The sequence below is a fragment of the Oncorhynchus gorbuscha genome, unplaced genomic scaffold (genome assembly GCF_021184085.1).
Source record: "Oncorhynchus gorbuscha isolate QuinsamMale2020 ecotype Even-year unplaced genomic scaffold, OgorEven_v1.0 Un_scaffold_1688, whole genome shotgun sequence".
NCBI lineage: Eukaryota > Metazoa > Chordata > Actinopteri > Salmoniformes > Salmonidae > Oncorhynchus > Oncorhynchus gorbuscha.
Window position 1 is genome coordinate 77,501 of NW_025744858.1, and position 24,580 is coordinate 102,080.

At 40.4% G+C, this 24,580-nt stretch overlaps 18 non-coding genes across 18 annotated transcripts; all 18 read right to left on the reverse strand.

The window, feature by feature from the left end:
• Positions 1–1,795: 1,795 nt before the first annotated feature.
• Positions 1,796–1,868, reverse strand: trnar-acg. Its single transcript has one exon. It is a non-coding gene; the product is annotated as a tRNA-Arg (tRNA).
• Positions 1,869–2,171: 303 nt separating this feature from the next.
• trnae-uuc lies at positions 2,172–2,243 on the reverse strand. Its single transcript has one exon. It is a non-coding gene; the product is annotated as a tRNA-Glu (tRNA).
• A 1,820-nt stretch (positions 2,244–4,063) lies between these two features.
• trnae-uuc lies at positions 4,064–4,135 on the reverse strand. Its single transcript has one exon. It is a non-coding gene; the product is annotated as a tRNA-Glu (tRNA).
• A 212-nt stretch (positions 4,136–4,347) lies between these two features.
• trnar-acg lies at positions 4,348–4,420 on the reverse strand. Its single transcript has one exon. It is a non-coding gene; the product is annotated as a tRNA-Arg (tRNA).
• Positions 4,421–5,301: 881 nt separating this feature from the next.
• Positions 5,302–5,373, reverse strand: trnae-uuc. The gene has a single exon. It is a non-coding gene; the product is annotated as a tRNA-Glu (tRNA).
• Positions 5,374–5,961: 588 nt separating this feature from the next.
• trnae-uuc lies at positions 5,962–6,033 on the reverse strand. Its single transcript has one exon. It is a non-coding gene; the product is annotated as a tRNA-Glu (tRNA).
• A 1,741-nt stretch (positions 6,034–7,774) lies between these two features.
• trnar-acg lies at positions 7,775–7,847 on the reverse strand. Its single transcript has one exon. It is a non-coding gene; the product is annotated as a tRNA-Arg (tRNA).
• A 679-nt stretch (positions 7,848–8,526) lies between these two features.
• On the reverse strand, positions 8,527–8,599 carry trnar-acg. The gene has a single exon. It is a non-coding gene; the product is annotated as a tRNA-Arg (tRNA).
• A 1,589-nt stretch (positions 8,600–10,188) lies between these two features.
• On the reverse strand, positions 10,189–10,261 carry trnar-acg. Its single transcript has one exon. It is a non-coding gene; the product is annotated as a tRNA-Arg (tRNA).
• A 487-nt stretch (positions 10,262–10,748) lies between these two features.
• On the reverse strand, positions 10,749–10,820 carry trnae-uuc. The gene has a single exon. It is a non-coding gene; the product is annotated as a tRNA-Glu (tRNA).
• A 205-nt stretch (positions 10,821–11,025) lies between these two features.
• Positions 11,026–11,098, reverse strand: trnar-acg. Its single transcript has one exon. It is a non-coding gene; the product is annotated as a tRNA-Arg (tRNA).
• A 674-nt stretch (positions 11,099–11,772) lies between these two features.
• Positions 11,773–11,845, reverse strand: trnar-acg. Its single transcript has one exon. It is a non-coding gene; the product is annotated as a tRNA-Arg (tRNA).
• A 3,444-nt stretch (positions 11,846–15,289) lies between these two features.
• trnae-uuc lies at positions 15,290–15,361 on the reverse strand. Its single transcript has one exon. It is a non-coding gene; the product is annotated as a tRNA-Glu (tRNA).
• A 773-nt stretch (positions 15,362–16,134) lies between these two features.
• Positions 16,135–16,206, reverse strand: trnae-uuc. Its single transcript has one exon. It is a non-coding gene; the product is annotated as a tRNA-Glu (tRNA).
• Positions 16,207–17,928: 1,722 nt separating this feature from the next.
• trnae-uuc lies at positions 17,929–18,000 on the reverse strand. Its single transcript has one exon. It is a non-coding gene; the product is annotated as a tRNA-Glu (tRNA).
• A 3,074-nt stretch (positions 18,001–21,074) lies between these two features.
• trnae-uuc lies at positions 21,075–21,146 on the reverse strand. The gene has a single exon. It is a non-coding gene; the product is annotated as a tRNA-Glu (tRNA).
• An 856-nt stretch (positions 21,147–22,002) lies between these two features.
• On the reverse strand, positions 22,003–22,075 carry trnar-acg. The gene has a single exon. It is a non-coding gene; the product is annotated as a tRNA-Arg (tRNA).
• Positions 22,076–23,038: 963 nt separating this feature from the next.
• Positions 23,039–23,110, reverse strand: trnae-uuc. The gene has a single exon. It is a non-coding gene; the product is annotated as a tRNA-Glu (tRNA).
• Positions 23,111–24,580: the final 1,470 nt, after the last annotated feature.

Consider the following 24,580-nt stretch of genomic DNA (forward strand, 5'->3'; position numbering starts at 1 on the left):
CTTATACACAGTGTAAGGGGATAAGGAACATGTACATAAGGATATATGAATGAGTGATGGTACAGAGCAGCATACAGTAGATGGTATCGAGTACAGTATATACATATGAGATGAGTGTGTAGACAAAGTAAACAAAGTGGCATAGTTAAAGTGGCTAGTGATACATGTGTTACATAAGGATGCAGTCGATGATGTAGAGTACAGTATATACATATGCATATGAGATGAATAATGTAGGGTAAGTAACATTATATAAGGTAGCATTGTTTAAAGTGGCTAGTGATATATTTACATCATTTCCCATCAATTCCCATTATTAAAATGGCTGGAGTTGGGTCAGTGTCAATGACAGTGTGTTGGCAGCAGCCACTCAATGTTAGTGGTGGCTGTTTAACAGTCTGATGGCCTTGAGATAGAAGCTGTTTTTCAGTCTCTCGGTCCCAGCTTTGATGCACCTGTACTGACCTCGCCTTCTGGATGATAGCGGGGTGAACAGGCAGTGGTTCGGGTGGTTGATGTCCTTGATGATCTTTATGGCCTTCCTGTAACAACGGGTGGTGTAGGTGTCCTGGAGGGCAGGTAGTTTGCCCCCGGTGATGCGTTGTGCAGTCCTCACTACCCTCTGGAGAGCCTTACGGTTGAGGGCGGAGCAGTTGCCGTACCAGGCGGTGATACAGCCCGCCAGGATGCTCTCGATTGTGCATCTGTAGAAGTTTGTGAGTGCTTTTGGTGACAAGCCGAATTTCTTCAGCCTCCTGAGGTTGAATAGGCGCTGCTGCGCCTTCTTCACGACGCTGTCAGTGTGAGTGGACCAATTCAGTTTGTCTGTGATGTGTATGCCGAGGAACTTAAAACTAGCTACCCTCTCCACTACTGTTCCATCGATGTGGATAGGGGGTGTTCCCTCTGCTGTTTCCTGAAGTCCACAATCATCTCCTTAGTTTTGTTGACGTTGAGTGTGAGGTTATTTTCCTGACACCACACTCCGAGGGCCCTCACCTCCTCCCTGTAGGCCGTCTCGTCGTTGTTGGTAATCAAGCCTACCACTGTTGTGTCGTCCGCAAACTTGATGATTGAGTTGGAGGCGTGCGTGGCCACGCAGTCGTGGGTGAACAGGGAGTACAGGAGAGGGCTCAGAACGCACCCTTGTGGGGCCCCCGTGTTGAGGATCAGCGGGGAGGAGATGTTGTTGCCTACCCTCACTGGCACCACGTCTAAGCTGAAGTCAGGTCACAGCTAGACAAATGTACACAGTCATAGCGTCTGTCAACAACAAGGTTCCTTGGTTTTCTGTTTCAGATGCATATCTTAATTTGATCCTCCTGTTGTTGCATGAATTTTACTGCAGAGCAAGAAATGCAGCCATGAAGTGTATTCAACGTTTAAAAAACATTATATAATATGAATCTACATAACATGTCACATTTCCTGTTGCTGAGTGAATATTGTTGTGTTGTGTGAAAGTACTGCATCTGTTGTTACACAAGTGCGTACCTAATGACAAGTTATTCTTTCCCATACCGGGAGTTGAACCCAGGCCACCTGGGTGAAAACCAGGAATCCTAACCGCTAGACCATATGGGAAGACACATACTTAAAATACACATCACAGACAAATCTTTAAATGTTGACATTATGCCTGTTGGATTCAAAAACTACATCTTTTTTTCTCAGAGATGTTGGGGAATGTCCAGATGAAATCCGTCTAAAATGTGTTTAAAGTGAGAACAGCCAGAAGCACTGAAAGGTATACAGTATCATTCCCAGCTTGATTTCAGTCAATTAAATAAAGTATTGAGCCAGCCAGGAGTCGAACCTAGAATCTTCTGATCCGTAGTCAGACACGTTATCCATTGCGCCACTGGCCCCACGTCTAAGCTGAAGTCAGGTCACAGCTAGACCAGTGTACACAGTCATGGCGTCTGTCAACAACAAGGTTCCTTGGTTTTCTGTTTCAGATGCATATCTTAATTTGATCCTCCTGTTGTTGCATGAATTTTACTGCAGAGCAAGAAATGCAGCCATGAAGTGTATTCAACGTTTAAAAAGCCTTGTATAATTTGAATCTACATAACATGTCACATTTCCTGTTGCTGAGGGAATATTGTTGTGTTGTGTGAAACTGCTGCATCTGTTGTTACACAAGTGGGTACCTAACGATGAGTTATTCTTTCCCATACCGGGAGTTGAACCCGGGCCACCTGGGTGAAAACCAGGAATCCTAACCGCTAGACCATATGGGAAGACACATACTTAAAATACACATCACAGACAAATCTTTAAATGTTGACATTATGCCTGTTGGATTTAAAAGCATCATCTTTTTTTCTCAGAGATGTTGGGGAATGTCCAGATGAAATCCATCTAAAATGTGTTTAAAGTGAGAACAGCCAGAAGCACTGAAAGGTTTACAGTATCATTCCCAGCTTGATTTCAGTCAATTAAATAAAGTATTGAGCCAGCCAGGAGTTGAACCTAGAATCTTCTGATCCGTAGTCATACACGTTATCCATTGCGCCACTGGCCCCACGTCTAAGCTGAAGTCAGGTCACAGCTAGACCAGTGTACACAGTCATGGCGTCTGTCAACAACAAGGTTCCTTGGTTTTCTGTTTCAGATGCATATCTTAATTTGATCCTCCTGTTGTTGCATGAATTTTACTGCAGAGCAAGAAATGCAGCCATGAAGTGTATTCAACGTTTAAAAAGCCATGTATAATTTGAATCTACATAACAAGTCACATTTCCTGTTGCTGAGGGAATATTGTTGTGTTGTGAGAAACTGCTGCATCTGTTGTTACACAAGTACGTACCTAACGACAATATATTCTTTCCCATACCGGGAATTGAAACCTGGCCACCTGGGTGAAAACCAGGAATCCTTAACCGCTAGACCATATGGGAAGAAACATACTTAAAATACACATCACAGTCAAATCTTTAAATGTTGACATTATGCCTGTTTGATTTAAAAGCTACATCTTTTTTTAATACAGTATCATTCCCTGCTTGATTTCAGTCAATTAAACAAAGTATTGAGCCAGGAGTTGAACCTAGAATCTTCTGATCCGTAGTCAGACACGTTATCCATTGCGCCACTGAACCCACGTCTAAGCTGAAGTCAGGTCACAGCTAGACCAGTGTACACAGTCATAGCGTCTGTCAACAAAAAGTTTCCTTGGTTTTCTGTTTCAGATGCATATCTTAATTTGATCCTCCTGTTGTTGCATGAATTTTACTGCAGAGCAAGAAATGCAGCCATGAAGTGTATTCAACGTTTAAAAAGCCATGTATAATTTGAATCTACATAACAAGTCACATTTCCTGTTGCTGAGGGAATATTGTTGTGTTGTGAGAAACTGCTGCATCTGTTGTTACACAAGTGGGTACCTAACGAAAATATATTCTTTCCCATACCAGGAGTCGAACCCGGGCCACCTGGGTGAAAACCAGGAATCCTAACCGCTAGACCATATGGGAAGACACATACTTAAAATACACATCACAGACAAATCTTTAAATGTTGACATCATGCCTGTTGGATTTAAAAGCTACATCTTTTTTTCTCAGAGATGTTGGGGAATGTCCAGATGAAATACGTCTAAAATGTGTTTGAAGTGAGAACAGCCAGAAGCACTGAAAGGTATACAGTATCATTCCCAGCTTGATTTCAGTCAATTAAACAAAGTATTGAGCCAGCCAGGAGTTGAACCTAGAATCTTCTGATCCGTAGTCAGACACGTTATCCATTGCGCCACTGGCCCCACGTCTAAGCTGAAGTCAGGTCACAGCTAGACCAGTGTACACAGTCATAGCGTCTGTCAACAACAAGGTTCCTTGGTTTTCTGTTTCAGATGCATATCTTAATTTGATCCTCCTGTTGTTGCATGAATTTTACTGCAGAGCAAGAAATGCAGCCATGAAGTGTATTCAACGTTTAAAAAGCCTTGTATAATTTGAATCTACATAACATGTCACATTTCCTGTTGCTGAGGGAATATTGTTGTTTGTGAAACTGCTGCATCTGTTGTTACACAAGTGGTACCTAACGACAAGTATATTCTTTCCCATACCGGGAGTTGAACCCGGGCCACCTGGGTGAAAACCAGGAATCCTAACCGCTAGACCATATGGGAAGACACATAGTTAATACACACATCACAGACAAATCTTTAAATGTTGACATTATGCCTGTTGGATTTAAAAGCGACATCTTTTTTTTCTCAGAGATGTTGGGGAATGTCCAGATGAAATCCATCTAAAATGTGTTTAAAGTGAGAACAGCCAGAAGCACTGAAAGGTATACAGTATCATTCCCAGCTTGATTTCAGTCAATTAAATAAAGTATTGAGCCAGCCAGGAGTCGAACCTAGAATCTTCTGATCCGTAGTCAGACACGTTATCCATTGCGCCACTGGCCCCACATCTAAGCTGAAGTCAGGTCACAGCTAGACCAGTGTACACAGTCATGGCGTCTGTCAACAACAAGGTTCCTTGGTTTTCTGTTTCAGATGCATATCTTAATTTGATCCTCCTGTTGTTGCATGAATTTTACTGCAGAGCAAGAAATGCAGCCATGAAGTGTATTCAACGTTTAAAAAGCTTTGTATAATTTGAATCTACATAACAAGTCACATTTCCTGTTGCTGAGGGAATATTGTTGTGTTGTGAGAAACTGCTGCATCTGTTGTTACACAAGTGGGTACCTGACAATATATTCTTTCCCATACCGGGAGTTGAAACCTGGCCACCTGGGTGAAAACCAGGAATCCTAACCGCTAGACCATATGGGAAGAAACATACTTAAAATACACATCACAGACAAATCTTTAAATGTTGACATTATGCCTGTTTGATTTAAAAGCTACATCTTTTTTTAATACAGTATCATTCCCTGCTTGATTTCAGTCAATTAAACAAAGTATTGAGCCAGCCAGGAGTCGAACCTAGAATCTTCTGATCCGTAGTCAGACACGTTATCCATTGCGCCACTGGCACCACGTCTAAGCTGAAGTCAGGTCACAGCTAGACCAGTGTACACAGTCATAGCGTTTCTCAACAACAAGGTTCCTTGGTTTTCTGTTTCAGATGCATATGTTAATTTGATCCTCCTGTTGTTGCATGAATTTTACTGCAGAGCAAGAAATGCAGCCATGAAGTGTATTCAACGTTTAAAAAGCCTTGTATAATTTGAATCTACATAACAATGTCACATTTCCTGTTGCTGAGGGAATATTGTTGTGTTGTGTGAAACTGCTGCATCTGTTGTTACACAAGTGCGTACCTAACGACAAGATATTCTTTCCCATACCGGGAGTTGAACCCGGGCCACCTGGGTGAAAACCAGGAATCCTAACCGCTAGACCATATGGGAAGACACATACTTAAAATACACATCACAGACAAATCTTTAAATGTTGACATCATGCCTGTTGGATTTAAAAGCTACATCTTTTTTCTCAGAGATGTTGGGGAATGTCCAGATGAAATCCGTCTAAAATGTGTTTGAAGTGAGAACAGCCAGAAGCACTGAAAGGTATACAGTATCATTCCCAGCTTGATTTCAGTCAATTAAACAAAGTATTGAGCCAGCCAGGAGTTGAACCTAGAATCTTCTGATCCGTAGTCAGACACGTTATCCATTGCGCCACTGGCCCCACGTCTAAGCTGAAGTCAGGTCACAGCTAGACCAGTGTACACAGTCATAGCGTCTGTCAACAACAAGGTTCCTTGGTTTTCTGTTTCAGATGCATATCTTAATTTGATCCTCCTGTTGTTGCATGAATTTTACTGCAGAGCAAGAAATCCAGCCATGAAGTTTATTCAACGTTTAAAAAGCTTTGTATAATTTGAATATATACATAACATGTCACATTTCCTGTTGCTGAGGGAATATTGTTGTGTTGTGTGAAACTGCTGCATCTGTTGTTACACAAATGAGTACCTAATGATAAGATGATCTTTCCCATACCGGGAGTTGAACCCGGGCCACCTGGGTGAAAACCAGGAATCCTAACCGCTAGACCATATGGGAAGACAAAAACTTGAAATACACATCACAGACAAATCTTTAAATGTTGACATTATGCCTGTTGGATTTAAAAGCTACATCATCTTTTTTCTCAGAGATGTTGGGGAATGTCCAGATGAAATCCATCTAAAATGTGTTTGAAGTGAGAACAATTAGAAGCACTGAAAGGTATACAGTAACAACAGGTCAGGTCACAGCTAGACCAGTGTACACAGTCATAGCGTCTGTCAACAACAAGGTTCCTCGGTTTTCTGTTTCAGATGCATATCTTAATTTGATCCTCCTGGTGTTGCATGAATTTTACTGCAGAGCAAGAAATGCAGGCATGAAGTGTATTCAACGTTTAAAAAGCTTTGTATATACATAATAATAATAATTTGAATCTACATATACATAACATGTCACATTTCCTGTTGCTGAGGGAATATTGTTGTGTTGTGTGAAACTGCTGCATCTGTTATTACAAAAGTGGGTACCTAACGATAAGATGATCTTTACCATACCGGGAGTTGAACCCAGGCCACCTGTGTGAAAACCATGAATCCTAACCACTCGACCATATGGGAAGACACATAATTAAAATACACATCACAGACAAATCTTTAAATGTTGACATTATGCCTGTTGGATTCAAAAGCTACATTTTTTTTCTCAGATGTGATGGGGAATGTCCAGATGAAATCCGTCTAAAATGTGTTTGAAGTGAGAACAGCCAGAAGCACTGAAAGGTATACAGTATCATTCCCAGCTTGATTTCAGTCAATTAAACAAATTATTGAGCAAGCCAGGAGTCGAACCTAGAATCTTCTGATCCGTAGTCAGACACGTTATCCATAGCACCACTGGCCCTACATCTAAGCTTAAGTCAGGTCACAGCTAGACCAGTGTACACAGTCATAGTGTCTGTCAACAACAAGGTTCCTTGGTTTTCTGTTTCAGATGCATATCTTAATTTGATCCTCCTGTTGTTGCATGAATTTTACTGCAGAGCAAGAAATCCAGCCATGAAGTTTATTCAACGTTTAAAAAGCTTTGTATATACATAACATGTCACATTTCCTGTTGCTGAGAGAATTTTGTTTTGTTGTGTGAAACTGCTGCATCTGTTGTTACACAAGTGGGTACCTAACGACAAGATATTCTTTCCCATACCGGGAGTTGAACACTGGCCACCTGGGTGAAAACCAGGAATCCTAACCGCTAGACCATATGGGAAAACAACATACTTACTCCTTGTTTTTCTGTTTCAGATGCATATCTTAATTTGATCCTCCTGTTGTTGCATGAATTTTACTGCAGAGCAAGAAATGCAGCCATGAAGTTTATTCAACGTTTAAAAAGCTTTGTATAATTTGAATCTACATAACATGTACATTTCCTGTTGCTGAGGGAATATTGTTGTGTTGTGAGAAACTGCTGCATCTGTTGTTACACAAGTGCGTACCTAACGACAAGATATTCTTTCCCATACCGGGAGTTGAACCCTGGCCACCTGGGTGAAAACCAGGAATCCTAACCGCTAGACCATATGGGAAAACACATACTTAAAATACACATCACAGACAAATCTTTAAATGTTGACATTATGCCTGTTGGATTTAAAAGCTACATTTTTTTTCTCAGAGATGTTGGGGAATGTCCAGATGAAATCCGTCTAAAATGTGTTTGAAGTGAGAACAGCCAGAAGCACTGAAAGCTATACAGTATCATTCCCAGCTTGATTTCAGTCAATTAAATAAAGTATTGAGCCAGCCAGGAGTCGAACCTAGAATCTTCTGATCCGTAGTCAGACACGTTATCCATTGCGCCACTGGCCCTGAAGTCAGGTCACAGCTAGACCAGTGAAGTCAGGTCAAAAACAAGGTTCCTTGGTTTTCTGTTTCAGCTATCTTAATTTGATCCTCCTGTTGTTGTGAATTTTACTGCAGAGCAGTCATGAAGTGTATTCAACGTTTAAAAAGCCTTGTCAATTTGAACAAGGTTCCTTGGTTTTCTGTTTCAGATGCATATCTTAATTTGATCCTCCTGTTGTTGCATGAATTTTACTGCAGAGCAAGAAATGCAGCCATGAAGTGTATTCAACGTTTAAAAACCCTTGTATAATTTGAATCTACATAACATGTCACATTTCCTGTTGCTGAGGGAATATTGTTGTGTTGTGAGAAACTGCTGCATCTGTTGTTACACAAGTGGGTACCTAACGAAAATATATTCTTTCCCATACCGGGAGTTGAACCCGGCCACCTGGGTGAAAACCAGGAATCCTAACCGCTAGACCATATGGGAAGACACATACTTAAAATACACATCACAGACAAATCTTTAAATGTTGACATTATGCCTGTTGGATTTAAAAGCTACATCTTTTTTCTCAGAGATGTTGGGGAATGTCCAGATGAAATCCGTCTAAAATGTGTTTGAAGTGAGAACAGCCAGAAGCACTGAAAGGTATACAGTATCATTCCCAGCTTGATTTCAGTCAATTAAACAAAGTATTGAGCCAGCCAGGAGTCGAACCTAGAATCTTCTGATCCGTAGTCAGACACGTTATCCATTGCGCCACTGGCCCCACGTCTAAGCTGAAGTCAGGTCACAGCTAGACCAGTGTACACAGTCATGGCGTCTGTCAACAACAAGGTTCCTTGGTTTTCTGTTTCAGATGCATATCTTAATTTGATCCTCCTGTTGTTGCATGAATTTTACTGCAGAGCAAGAAATGCAGCCATGAAGTGTATTCAACGTTTAAAAAGCTTTGTATAATTTGAATCTACATAACATGTCACATTTCCTGTTGCTGAGGGAATATTGTTGTGTTGTGTGAAACTGCTGCATCTGTTGTTACACAAGTGGTACCTAACGACAAGATATTCTTTCCCATACCGGGAGTTGAACCCAGGCCACCTGGGTGAAAACCAGGAATCCTAACTGCTAGACCATATGGGAAGACACATACTTAAAATACACATCACAGACAAATCTTTAAATGTTGACATTATGCCTGTTGGATTTAAAAGCATCTGTTGTTACACAATGGCCTGAAAATATATTCTTTTGGAGTTGAACCCGGGCCACCTGGGTGAAAACCAGAATCCTATCCGCTAGACCATGGGAAGACACATACTTAAAATTCACATTCTTTAAATGTTAACATTATGCCTGTTGGATTTAAAAGCTACATCTTTTTTTCTCAGAGATGTTGGGGAATGTCCAGATGAAATCCGTCTAAAATGTGTTTGAAGTGAGAACAGCCAGAAGCACTGAAAGGTATACAGTATCATTCCCAGCTTGATTTCAGTCAATTAAACAAAGTATTGAGCCAGCCAGGAGTCAAAACTAGAATCTTCTGATCCGTAGTCAGACACGTTATCCATTGCGCCACTGGCCCCACGTCTAAGCTGAAGTCAGGTCACAGCTAGACCAGTGTACACAGTCATGGCGTCTGTCAACAACAAGGTTCCTTGGTTTTCTGTTTCAGATGCATATCTTAATTTGATCCTCCTGTTGTTGCATGAATTTTACTGCAGAGCAAGAAATGCAGCCATGAAGTGTATTCAACGTTTAAAAAGCCTTGTATAATTTGAATCTACATGACATGTCACATTTCCTGTTGCTGAGGGAATATTGTTTTGTGAAACTGCTGCATCTGTTGTTACACAAGTGCGTACCTAACGACAAGTTATTCTTTCTTATACAGGGAGTTGAACCTAGGCCACCTGGGTGAAAACCAGGAATCCTATTCAACGTTTAAAAACCCTTGTATAATTTGAATCTACATAACAAGTCACATTTCCTGTTGCTGAGGGAATATTGTTGTGTTGTGAGAAACTGCTGCATCTGTTGTTACACAAGTGGGTACCTAACGAAAATATATTCTTTCCCATACCGGGAGTTGAACCCGTGCCACCTGGGTGAAAACCAGGAATCCTAACCGCTAGACCATATGGGAAGACACATACTTAAAATACACATCACAGACAAATCTTTAAATGTTGACATTATGCCTGTTGGATTTAAAAGCTACATCTTTTTTTTCTCAGAGATGTTGGGGAATGTCCAGATGAAATCCGTCTAAAATGTGTTTGAAGTGAGAACAGCCAGAAGCACTGAAAGGTATACAGTATCATTCCCAGCTTGATTTCAGTCAATTAAACAAAGTATTGAGCCAGCCAGGAGTCGAACCTAGAATCTTCTGATCCGTAGTCAGACACGTTATCCATTGCGCCACTGGCCCCACGTCTAAGCTGAAGTCAGGTCACAGCTAGACCAGTGTACACAGTCATGGCGTCTGTCAACAACAAGGTTCCTTGGTTTTCTGTTTCAGATGCATATCTTAATTTGATCCTCCTGTTGTTGCATGAATTTTACTGCAGAGCAAGAAATGCAGCCATGAAGTGTATTCAACGTTTAAAAAGCCTTTGTATAATTTGAATCTACATAACATGTCACATTTCCTGTTGCTGAGGGAATATTGTTGTGTTGTGAGAAACTGCTGCATCTGTTGTTACACAAGTGCGTACCTAACGACAAGATATTCTTTCCCATACCGGGAGCTGAACCCAGGACACCTGGGTGAAAACCAGGAATCCTAACTGCTAGACCATATGGGCAGACACATACTTAAAATACACATCACAGACAAATCTTTAAATGTTGATATTATGCCTGTTGGATTTAAAAGCATCTGTTGTTACACTGGATACCCTACGAAAATATATTCTTTCCCATACCGGGAGTTGAACCCGGGCCACCTGGGTGAAAACCAGGAATCCTAACCGCTAGACCATATGGGAAGACACATACTTTCACATCACAGACAAATCTTTAAATGTTGACATTATGCCTGTTGGATTTAAAAGCTACATCTTTTTTCTCAGAGATGTTGGGGAATGTCCAGATGAAATCCGTCTAAAATGTGTTTGAAGTGAGAACAGCCAGAAGCACTGAAAGGTATACAGTATCATTCCCAGCTTGATTTCAGTCAATTAAACAAAGTATTGAGCCAGCCAGGAGTCGAACCTAGAATCTTCTGATCCGTAGTCAGACACGTTATCCATTGCGCCACTGGCCCCACGTCTAAGCTGAAGTCAGGTCACAGCTAGACCAGTGTACACAGTCATAGCGTCTGTCAACAACAAGGTTCCTTGGTTTTCTGTTTCAGATGCATATCTTAATTTGATCCTCCTGTTGTTGCATGAATTTTACTGCAGAGCAAGAAATGCAGCCATGAAGTGTATTCAACGTTTAAAAAGCCTTGTATAATTTGAATCTACATAACATGTCACATTTCCTGTTGCTGATTGTTTTGTGAATATTGTTGTGTTGTACAGGGAGTTGAAAACTGCAGGAATGCTATCTGTTGTTACACAGTCACATTTCCTGTTGCTGAGGGAATATTGTTGTGTTGTGAGAAACTGCTGCATCTGTTGTTACACAAGTGGGTACCTAAGAAAATATATTCTTTCCCATACCGGGAGTTGAACCCAGGCCACCTGGGTGAAAACCAGGAATCCTAACCGCTAGACCATATGGGAAGACACATACTTAAAATACACATCACAGACAAATCTTTAAATGTTGACATTATGCCTGTTGGATTTAAAAGCTACATCTTTTTTTCTCAGAGATGTTGGGGAATGTCCAGATGAAATCCGTCTAAAATGTGTTTGAAGTGAGAACAGCCAGAAGCACTGAAAGGTATACAGTATCATTCCCAGCTTGATTTCAGTCAATTAAATAAAGTATTGAGCCAGCCAGGAGTCGAACCTAGAATCTTCTGATCCGTAGTCAGACACGTTATCCATTGCGCCACTGGCCCCACGTCTAAGCTGAAGTCAGGTCACAGCTAGACCAGTGTACACAGTCATGGCGTCTGTCAACAACAAGGTTCCTTGGTTTTCTGTTTCAGATGCATATCTTAATTTGATCCTCCTGTTGTTGCATGAATTTTACTGCAGAGCAAGAAATGCAGCCATGAAGTGTATTCAACGTTTAAAAAGCTTTGTATAATTTGAATCTACATAACATGTCACATTTCCTGTTGCTGAGGGAATATTGTTGTGTTGTGTGAAACTGCTGCATCTGTTGTTACACAAGTGGGTACCTAACGACAAGATATTCTTTCCCATACCGGGAGTTGAACCCAGGCCACCTGGGTGAAAACCAGGGCTAGACCATATGGGAATACTTAAAATACACATCACAGACAAATCTTTAAATGTTGACAGACCTGTTGGATTTAAAAGCATCTGTTGTTGGGATAAGAAAATATATTCTTTCCCATACGGGAGTTGAACCCGGGCCACCTGGGTGAAAACCAGGAATACTAGACCATCACATACTTAAAAATTCACATCACAGACAAGTCTTTAAATGTTAACATTATGCCTGTTGGATTTAAAAGCTACATCTTTTTTTCTCAGAGATGTTGGGGAATGTCCAGATGAAATCCGTCTAAAATGTGTTTGAAGTGAGAACAGCCAGAAGCCCTGAAAGGTATACAGTATCATTCCCAGCTTGATTTCAGTCAATTAAACAAAGTATTGAGCCAGCCAGGAGTTGAACATAGAATCTTCTGAATCATAGCCAGACATGTTATCCATTGCGCCACTGGCCCCAAATCTAAGCTGAAGTCAGGTCACAGCTAGACCAGTGTACACAGTCATAGCGTCTGTCAACAACAAGTTTCCTTCGTTTTCTGTTTAAGATGCATATCTTAATTTGATCCTCCTGTTGTTGCATGAATTTTACTGCAGAGCAAGAAATGCAGCCATGAAGTGTATTCAACGTTTAAAAAGCCTTGTATAATTTGAATCTACATGACATGTCACATTTCCTGTTGCTGAGGGAATATTGTTTTGTGAAACTGCTGCATCTGTTGTTACACAAGTGCGTACCTAACGACAAGTTATTCTTTCTTATACAGGGAGTTGAACCTAGGCCACCTGGGTGAAAACCAGGAATCCTATTCAACGTTTAAAAACCCTTGTATAATTTGAATCTACATAACAAGTCACATTTCCTGTTGCTGAGGGAATATTGTTGTGTTGTGAGAAACTGCTGCATCTGTTGTTACACAAGTGGGTACCTAACGAAAATATATTCTTTCCCATACCGGGAGTTGAACCCGGCCACCTGGGTGAAAACCAGGAATCCTAACCGCTAGACCATATGGGAAGACACATACTTAAAATACACATCACAGACAAATCTTTAAATGTTGACATCATGCCTGTTGGATTTAAAAGCTACATCTTTTTTTCTCAGAGATGTTGGGGAATGTCCAGATGAAATCCGTCTAAAATGTGTTTGAAGTGAGAACAGCCAGAAGCACTGAAAGGTATACAGTATCATTCCCAGCTTGATTTCAGTCAATTAAACAAAGTATTGAGCCAGCCAGGAGTCGAACCTAGAATCTTCTGATCCGTGTAGTCAGACACGTTATCCATTGCGCCACTGGCACCACGTCTAAGCTGAAGTCAGGTCACAGCTAGACCAGTTTACACAGTCATGGCGTCTGTCAAAAACAAGGTTCCTTGGTTTTCTGTTTCAGATGCATATCTTAATTTGATCCTCCTGTTGTTGCATGAATTTTACTGCAGAGCAAGAAATGCAGCCATGAAGTTTATTCAACGTTTAAAAAGCTTTGTATAATTTGAATCTACATAACATGTTACATTTCCTGTTGCTGAGGGAATGTTGTTGTGTTGTGTGAAACTGCTGCATCTGTTGTTACACAAGTGGGTACCTAACGACAAGATATTCTTTCCCATACCGGGAGTTGAACCCAGGCAACCTGGGTGAAAACCAGGAATCCTAACTGCTAGACCATATGGGAAGACACATACTTAAAATACACATCACAGACAAATCTTTAAATGTTGACATTATGCCTGTTGGATTTAAAAGCATCTGTTGTTACACAAGTGGATACCCTACGAAAATATATTCTTTCCCATACCGGGAGTTGAACCCGGGCCACCTGGGTGAAAACCAGGAATCCTATCCGCTAGACCATATGGGAAGACACATACTTAAAAATTCACATCACAGACAAGTCTTTAAATGTTAACATTATGCCTGTTGGATTTAAAAGCTACATCTTTTTTTCTCAGAGATGTTGGGGAATGTCCAGATGAAATCCGTCTAAAATGTGTTTGAAGTGAGAACAGCCAGAAGCCCTGAAAGGTATACAGTATCATTCCCAGCTTGATTTCAGTCAATTAAACAAAGTATTGAGCCAGCCAGGAGTCGAACCTAGAATCTTCTGATCCGTAGTCAGACACGTTATCAATTGCGCCACTGGCCCCACGTCTAAGCTGAAGTCAGGTCACAGCTAGACCAGTGTACACAGTCATGGCGTCTGTCAACAACAAGGTTCCTTGGTTTTCTGTTTCAGATGCATATGTTAATTTGATCCTCCTGTTGTTGCATGAATTTTACTGCAGAGCAAGAAATGCAGCCATGAAGTGTATTCAACGTTTAAAAAGCCTTGTATAATTTGAATCTACATAACAAGTCACATTTCCTGTTGCTGAGGGAATATTGTTGTGTTGTGAGAAACTGCTGCATCTGTTGTTACACAAGTGGGTACCTAAAGAAAATATATTATTTCCCATACCGGGAGTTAAACCCGGCCACCTGGGTGAAAACCAGGAATCCTAACCGCTAGACCATATGGGAAGACACATACTTAAAAATTCACATCACAGACAAGTCTTTAAATGTTGACATTATGCCTGTTGGATTTAAAAGCTACATCTTTTTTTCTCAGAGATGTTGGGGAATGTCCAGATGAAATCCGTCTAAAATGTGTTTGAAGTGAGAACAGCCAGAAGCCCTGAAAGGTATACAGTATCATTCCCAGCTTGATTTCAGTCAATTAAACAAAGTATTGAGCCAGCCAGGAGTCGAACCTAGAATCTTCTGATCCGTAGTCAGACACGTTATCCATTGCGCCACTGGCACCACATCTAAGCTGAAGTCAGGTCACAGCTAGACCAGTGTACACAGTCTGTCCACAACAAGGTTCCTTGGTTTTCTGTTTCAGATGTATATCTTAATTTGATCCTCCTGTTGTTGCATGAATTTTACTGCAGAGCAAGAAATGCAGCCATGAAGTGTATTCAATGTTTAAAAAGCCTTATATAATTTGAATCTACATGACATGTCACATTTCCTGTTGCTGAGGGAATATTGTTGTGTTGTGTGAAACTGCTGCATCTGTTGTTACACAAGTGGGTACCTAAGGATAAGATTACCTTTCCCATACCGGGAGTTGAACCCGGGCCACCTGGGTGAAAACCAGGAATCCTAACCACTAGACCATATGGGAAGACACATACTTAAAATACACATCACAGACAAATCATTAAATCTTTAAGAAATTCAGCCATTAAGTGTATTCAACGTTTAAAAAACCTTATATAATTTGAATCTACAAATCATGTCACATTTCCTGTTGCTGAGTGAATAGAAACTGCTGCATCTGTTGTTACACAAGTGGGTAATTAATGACAAGATATTCTTTCCCATACCGGGAGTTGAACCCGGGCCACCTGGGTGAAAAGAAGGAATCCTAACCGCTAGACCATATGGGAAGACACATAATTAAAATACACATCACAGACAAATCTTTAAATGTCGACATTATGCCTGTTTGATTTAAAAGCTACATCTTTTTTTAATACAGTATCATTCCCTGCTTGATTTCAGTCAATTAAACAAAGTATTGAGACAGCCAGGAGTCGAACCTAGAATCTTCTAATCCGTAGTCAAAGAAGTTATCCATTGCGCCACTGGCACCACGTCTAAGATGAAGTCAGGTCACAGCTAGACCAGTGTACACAGTCATAGCGTTTCTCAACAAAAAGGTTCCTTGGTTTTCTGTTTCAGATGCATATGTTAATTTGATCCTCCTGTTGTTGCATGAATTTTACTGCAGAGCAAGAAATGCAGCCATGAAGTGTATTCAACGTTTAAAAATAATTGTATAATTCAAATCTACATGACATGTCACATTTCATGTTGCTGAGTGAATATTGTTGTGTTGTGTGAAAGTACTACATCTGTTGTTACACAAGTGCATGCCTAATGACAAGTTATTCTTTCCCATACCGGGAGTTGAACCCGGGCCACCTGGGTGAAAACCAGGAATCCTAACCACTAGACCATATGGGAAGACATGCCTGTTGGATTTAAAAGCTACATCTTTTTTTCTCAGAGATGTTGGGGAATGTCCAGATGAAATCCGTCTAAAATGTGTTTAAAGTGAGAACAGCCAGAAGCACTGAAAGGTATACAGTATCATTCCCAGCTTGATTTCAGTAAATTAAATATAGTATTGAGCCAGCCAGGAGTCGAACCTAGAATCTGCTGATCCATAGTCAGACACATTATCCATTGCGCCACTGGCCCTACGTCTAAGGTAAAGTCAGGTTACAACTAGACCAGTGTACACAGTCATAGCGTCTGTCAACAACAAGGTTCCTTGGTTTTCAGTTTCAGATGCATATCTTAATTTGATCCTCCTGTTGTTGCATTAATTTTACTGCAGAGCAAGAAATGCAACCATTAAGTGAATTCAACGTTTAAAAAGCCTTGTATAATTTGAATCTACATGACATGTCACATTTCCTGTTGCTGAGGGAATATTGTTTTGTGAAACTGCTGCATCTGTTGTTACACAAGTGCGTACCTAACGACAAGTTATTCTTTCTTATACCGGGAGTTGAACCTAGGCCACCTGGGTGAAAACCAGGAATCCTATTCAACGTTTAAAAAGCCTTGTATAATTTGAATCTACATAACTTGTCACATTTCCTGTTGCTGAGGGAATATTGTTGTGTTGTGAGAAACTGCTGCATCTGTTGTTACACAAGTGGGTACCTTACGAAAATATATTCTTTCCCATACCACCTGGGTGAAAACCAGGAATCCTAACCGCTAGACCATATGGGAAGACAAAAACTTAAAATACACATCACAGACAAATCTTTAAATGTTGACATTATGCCTGTTGGATTTAAAAGCTACATCTTTTTTTCTCAGAGATGTTGGGGAATGTCCAGATGAAATCCGTCTAAAATGTGTTTAAAGTGAGAACAGCCAGAAGCACTGAAAATACAGTATCATTCACAGCTTGATTTCAGTCAATTAAACAAAATATTGAGCAAGCCAGGAGTTGAACCTAGAATCTTCTGATCTGTAGTCAGACACGTTATCCATTGTGCCACTGGCCCCACGTCTAAAATGAAGTCAGGTCACAGCTAGACCAGTTTACACAGTCATGGCGTCTCTCAACAACAAGGTTCCTTGGTTTTCTGTTTCAGATGCATATCTTAATTTGATCCTCCTGTTGTTGCATGAATTTTACTGCAGAGCAAGAAATGCAGCCATGAAGTGCATTCAACGTTTAAAAAAACGTATATAATTTGAATCTACATAACATGTCACATTTCCTGTTGATGAGGGAATATTGTTGTGTTGTGTGAAACTGCTGCATCTGTTGTTGCACACGCGGGTACCTAACGACAATATATTCTTTCTCATACCGGGAATTGAAACCTGGCCACCTGGGTGAAAACCAGGAATCCTTACCGCTAGACCATATGGGAAGAAACACAGCTAGACCAGTGTACACAGTCCTGGCGTATGTCAACATCAAGGTTCCTTGGTTTTCTGTTTCAGATGCATATCTTAATTTGATCCTCCTGTTGTTGCATGAATTTTACTGCAGAGCAAGAAATGCAGCCATGAAGTGTATTCAACGTTTAAAAAGCTTTGTATAATTTGAATCTACATAACATGTAACATTTCCTGTTCCTGAGGGAATATTGTTGTGTTGTGTGAAAGTGCTGCATCTGTTGTTACACAAGTGCGTACCTAACGACAAGATATTCTTTCCCATACCGGGAGTTGAACCCGGGCCACCTGGGTGAAAACCAGGAATCCTAACCGCTAGACCATATGGGAAGACACATACTTAAAATACACATCACAGACAAATCTTTAAATGTCGACATTATGCCTGTTTGATTTAAAAGCTACATCTTTTTTTAATACAGTATCATTCCCTGCTTGATTTCAGTCAATTAAACAAAGTATTGAGACAGCCAGGAGTCGAACCTAGAATCTTCTAATCCGTAGTCAAACAAGTTATCCATTGCGCCACTGGCACCACTTCTAAGCTGAAGTCAGGTCACAGCTAGACCAGTGTACACAGTCATGGCGTCTGTCAACAACAAGGTTCCTTGGTTTTCTGTTTCAGATGCATATCTTCATTTGATCCTCCTGTTGTTGCATGAATTTTACTGCAGAGCAAGAAATGCAGCCATGAAGTGTATTCAACGTTTAAAAAGCCTTGTATAATTTGAATCTACATAACTTGTCACATTTCCTGTTGCTGAGGGAATATTGTTGTGTTGTGAGAAACTGCTGCATCTGTTGTTACACAAGTGGGTACCTTACGAAAAGATATTCTTTCCCATACCACCTGGGTGAAAACCAGGAATCCTATTCAACGTTTAAAAACCCTTGTATAATTTGAATCTACATCAAATTTAACATTTCCTGTTGCTGAGGGAATACTGTTGTGTTGTGAGAAATTGTTGCATATTTTGTTACAGAAGTGCTTACCTAATGACAAGATATTCTTTCCCATACCTGGAGTCAAACCCTGGCCACCTGGGTGAAAACCAGGAATCCTAACCACTAGACCATATGGGAAGACACATAATTAAAATACACATCACAGACAAATCTTTAAATGTTGACATCATGCCTGTTGGATTTAAAAGCGACATCTTTTTTTCTCAGAGATGTTGGGGAATGTCCAGATGAAATCTGTCTAAAATGTTTTTGAAGTGAGAACAGCCAGAACCACTGAAAGGTATACAGTATCATTCCCAGCTTGATTTCAGTCAATTAAACAAAGTATTGAGGTAGCCAGGAGTCGAACCTAGAATCTTCCGTAGTCAGACACGTTATCCATTGCGCCACTGGCCCCGGGTCTAAACTGAAGTCAGGTCACAGCTAGACCAGTGTACACAGTCATAGCGTCTGTCAACAACAAGGTTCCTTGGTTTTCTGTTTCAGATGCATATCTTCATTTGATCCTCCTGTTGTTGCATGAATTTTACTGCAGAGCAAGAAATGCAGACATGAAGTGTATTCAACGTTTAAAAACACTTGTATAATTTGAATCTACATAAAATTTAACATTTCCTGTTGCTGAGGGAATACTGTTGTGTTATGTTAAACCACTGCATCTTTTGTTACACAAGTGCGTACCTAACGACAAGATATTCTTTCCCATACCGGGAGTCGAACCCAAGCCACCTGGGTGAAAAACAGGAATCCTAACCGTTAGACCATATGGGAAGACACATACTTAAAATACACATCACAGACAAATCTTTAAATGTTGATATTATGCCTGTTGGATTCAAAAACTACATCTTTTTTTCTCAGAGATGTTGGGGAATGTCCAGTTGAAATCCGTCTAAAATGTGTTTGAAGTGAGAACAGCCAGAAGCACTGAAAGGTATACAGTATCATTCTAAGCTGAAGTAAGGTCACAGCTAGAACAGTGTACACAGTCATAGCGTCTGTCAACAACAAGGTTCCTTGGTTTTCTGTTTCAGATGCATATCTTAATTTGATCCTCCTGGTGTTGCATGAATTTTACTACAGGGCAAGAAATACAGCCATGAAGTCTATTCAACGTTTAAAAAGCCTTGTATAATTTGAATCTACATAACATGTCACATTTCCTGTTGATAAGAGAATATTGTTGTGCTGTGAGAAACTGCTGCATCTGTTGTTACACAAGTACGTACCTAACGACAAGATATTCTTTCCCATACCGGGAGTCAAACCCAAGCCACCTGGGTGAAAACCAGGAAACCTAACCGCTAGACCATATGGGAAAACAGATACTTAAAATACACATCACAGACAAATCTTTAAATGTTGACATCATGCCTGTTGGATTTAAAAGCTACATCTTTTTTTCTCAGAGATGTTGGGAAATGTCCAGATGAAATCCGTCTAAAATGTGTTTGAAGTGAGAACAGCCAGAAGCACTGAAAGGTTTACAGTATCATTCCCAGCTTGATTTCAGTCAATTAAATAAAGTATTGAGCAAGCCAGGAGTCGAAACAAAAAATCTTCTGATACGTAGTCAGACACGTTATCCATTGCAACAGTGGCCCCACGTCTAAGCTGAAGTCAGGTCACAGCTAGACCAGTGTACACAGTCACAGCGTCCGTCAAAAACAAGGTTCCTTGGTTTTCTGTTTCAGATGCATATCTTAATTTGATCCTCCTGTTGTTGCATGAATTTTACTACAGGGCAAGAAATACAGCCATGAAGTCTATTCAACGTTTAAAAAGCCTTGTATAATTTGAATCTACATAACATGTCACATTTCCTGTTGATAAGAGAATATTGTTGTGCTGTGAGAAACTGCTGCATCTGTTGTTACACAAGATATTCTTTCCCATACCGGGAGTTGAACCCGGGCCACCTGGGTGAAAACCAGGAAACCTAACCGCTAGACCATATGGGAAGACAGATACTTAAAATACACATCACAGACAAATCTTTAAATGTTGACATCATGCCTGTTGGATTTAAAAGCTACATCTTTTTTTCTCAGAGATGTTGGGGAATGTCCAGATGAAATCCGTCTAAAATGTGTTTGAAGTGAGAACAGCCAGAAGCACTGAAAGGTTTACAGTATCATTCTAAGCTGAAGTCAGGTCACAGCTAGACCAGTGTACACAGTCATGGCGTCTGTCAACAAAAAGGTTCCTTGGTTTTCTGTTTCAGATGCATATCTTAATTTGATCCTCCTGTTGTTGCATGAATTTTACTGCAGAGCAAGAAATGCAGCCATGAAGTGTATTCAACGTTTAAAAAGCATTATATAATTTGAATCTACATAACAAGTCACATTTCCTGTTGCTGAGGGAATATTGTTGTGTTGTGAGAAACTGCTGCATCTGTTGTTACACAAGTGGGTAACCTAACGAAAATATATTATTTCCCATACCGGGAGTTGAACCCGGGCCACCTGGGTGAAAACCAGGAATCCTAACCGCTAGACCATATGGGAAGACACATACTTAAAATACACATCACAGACAAATCTTTCAATGTTGACATTATGCCTGTTGGATTCAAAAACTACATCTTTTTTCTCAGAGATGTTGGGGAATGTCCAGATGAAATCCGTCTAAAATGTGTTTGAAGTGAGAACAGCCAGAAGCACTGAAAGGTATACAGTATCATTCCCTGCTTGATTTCAGTCAATTAAACAAGGTATTGAGCCAGCCAGGAGTCGAACCTAGAATCTTCTGATCCGTAGTCAGACACGTTATCCACCGCTCCACTGGCACCACATCTAAGCTGAAGTCAGGTCACAGCTAGACAAGTGTACACAGTCATAGCGTCTCTCAACAACAAGGTTCCTTTTTTTCTGTTTCAGTAGCATATCTTAATTTGATCCTCCTGTTGTTGCATGAATTTTACTGCAGAGCAAGAAATGCAGCCATGAAGTGTATTCAACGTTTAAAAAGAGTGTATAATTTGAATCTACATAACAAGTCACATTTCCTGTTGCTGAGAGAATATTGTTGTGTTGTGAGAAACTGCTGCATCTGTTGTTACACAAGTACGTACCTAACGACAAGATATTCTTTCCCATACCAGGAGTTGAACCCGGGCCACCGGAGTGAAAACCAGGAATCCTAACCGCTAGACCATATGGGAAGACACATACTTAAAATACACATCACAGACAAATCTTTAAATGTTTGCATTATGCCTATTGGATTTAAAAACTACATCTTTTTTTCTCAGAGATGTTGGGGAATGTCCAGATGAAATCCGTTTGGAGTGAGAACAGCCAGAAGCACTGAAAGGTATAGAGTATCATTCCCAGCTTGATTTCAGTCAATTAATTAAAGTATTGAGCCAGCCAGGATTCGAACCTAGAATCTTCTGATCCGTAGTCAGACACGTTATCCATTGCGCCACTGGCCCCACGTCTAAGTTGAAGTCAGGTCACAGCTAGACCAGTGTACACAGTCATGGCGTCTGTCAACAACAAGGTTCCTTGGTTTTCTGTTTCAGATGCATATCTTAATTTGATCCTCCTGTTGTTGCATGAATTTTACTGCAGAGCAAGAAATGCAGCCATGAAGTGTATTCAACGTTTAAAAAACCTTATATAATTTGAATCTACATAACATGTGACATTTCTTGTTGCTGAGGGAATATTGTTGTGTTGTGTGAAACTGCTGTATCTGTTGTTACACAAGTGCATACCTAACGACAAGATACTCTTTCCCATACCGGGAGTTGAACCCAGGGCACCTGGGTGAAAACCAGGAATCCTAACCGCTAGACCATATGGGAAGATACATAATTAAAATACACATCACAGACAAATCTTTAAATGTTTGCATTATGCCTATTGGATTTAAAAGCGACATCTTTTTTTCTCAGAGATGTTGGGGAATGTCCAGATGAAATCCGTCTAAAATGTGTTTGAAGTGAGAACAGCCAGAAGCACTGAAAGGTAAACAGTATCATTCCCAGCTTGATTTCAGTCAATTAAGTAAAGTCTTGAGCCAGCCAGGAGTCGAACCTAGACTCTTCTGATCCGTAGTCAGACACTTTATCAATTGCGCCACTGACCCCAAGTCTAAGATGAAGTCAGGTCACAGCTAGACCAGTGTACACAGTCATAGCGTCTGTCAACAAAAAGGTTCCTTGGTTTTCTGTTTCAGATGCATATCTTAATTTGATCCTCCTGTTGTTGCATGAATTTTACTGCAGAGCAAGAAATGCAGCCATGAAGTGTATTCAACGTTTAAAAAGCATTATATAATTTGAATCTACATAACAAGTCACATTTCCTGTTGCTGAGGGAATATTGTTGTGTTGTGAGAAACTGCTGCATCTGTTGTTACACAAGTGGGTAACCTAACGAAAATATATTATTTCCCATACCGGGAGTTGAACCCGGGCCACCTGGGTGAAAACCAGGAATCCTAACCGCTAGACCATATGGGAAGACACATACTTAAAATACACATCACAGACAAATCTTTCAATGTTGACATTATGCCTGTTGGATTCAAAAACTACATCTTTTTTCTCAGAGATGTTGGGGAATGTCCAGATGAAATCCGTCTAAAATGTGTTTGAAGTGAGAACAGCCAGAAGCACTGAAAGGTATACAGTATCATTCCCTGCTTGATTTCAGTCAATTAAACAAGGTATTGAGCCAGCCAGGAGTCGAACCTAGAATCTTCTGATCCGTAGTCAGACACGTTATCCAATGCTCCACTGGCACCACATCTAAGCTGAAGTCAGGTCACAGCTAGACAAGTGTACACAGTCATAGCGTCTCTCAACAACAAGGTTCCTTTTTTTCTGTTTCAGTAGCATATGTTAATTTGATCCTCCTGTTGTTGCATGAATTTTACTGCAGAGCAAGAAATGCAGCCATGAAGTGTATTCAACGTTTAAAAAGAGTGTATAATTTGAATCTACATAACAAGTCACATTTCCTGTTGCTGAGGGAATATTGTTGTGTTGTGAGAAACTGCTGCATCTGTTGTTACACAAGTACGTACCTAACGACAAGATATTCATTCATATACCAGGAGTTGAACCCGGGCCACCGGAGTGAAAACCAGGAATCCTAACCGCTAGACCATATGGGAAGACACATACTTAAAATACACATCACAGACAAATCTTTAAATGTTGACATCATGCCTGTTGGATTTAAAAACTACATATTTTTTTCTCAGAGATGTTGGAGAATGTCCAGATGAAATCCGTTTGAAGTGAGAACAGCCAGAAGCACTGAAAGGTATAGAGTATCATTCCCAGCTTGATTTCAGTCAATTAATTAAAGTATTGAGCCAGCCAGGATTCAAACCTAGAATCTTCTGATCCGTAGTCAGACACGTTATCCATTGCGCCACTGGCCCCACGTCTAAGTTGAAGTCAGGTCACAGCTAGACCAGTGTACACAGTCATGGCGTCTGTCAACAACAAGGTTCCTTGGTTTTCTGTTTCAGATGCATATCTTAATTTGATCCTCCTGTTGTTGCATGAATTTTACTGCAGAGCAAGAAATGCAAACTTGAAGGGTATCAATGTTTAACAAGTCTTGTAATTATTAATCTACAAAACATGTCACATTTCCTGTTGCTGGGGGAATATTGTTGTGTTGTGTGATTCTGCTGCTATTTAAAATGTGGCATCTGTTCTTACACAAGTGCATCACAAATGACAAGATGTTCTTTCCCATACAGGGAGTTCAACCCGGTGCGAATACCAGGAATCCTAACCTTAAGATAAACCACAGAAAACTGTAAAGAAGGAAGAAAGAAAACGTGGATTTGTTAAGTGATACTGATAAGCTCGTGACGACCTTAACCTCGGAAGTAAGACAACGCCTAAAACATAGATAAAGGTATGAGTATAAATCAGCAATACATCAGGTGCCTAAAAAGTGTTTTCTAAATG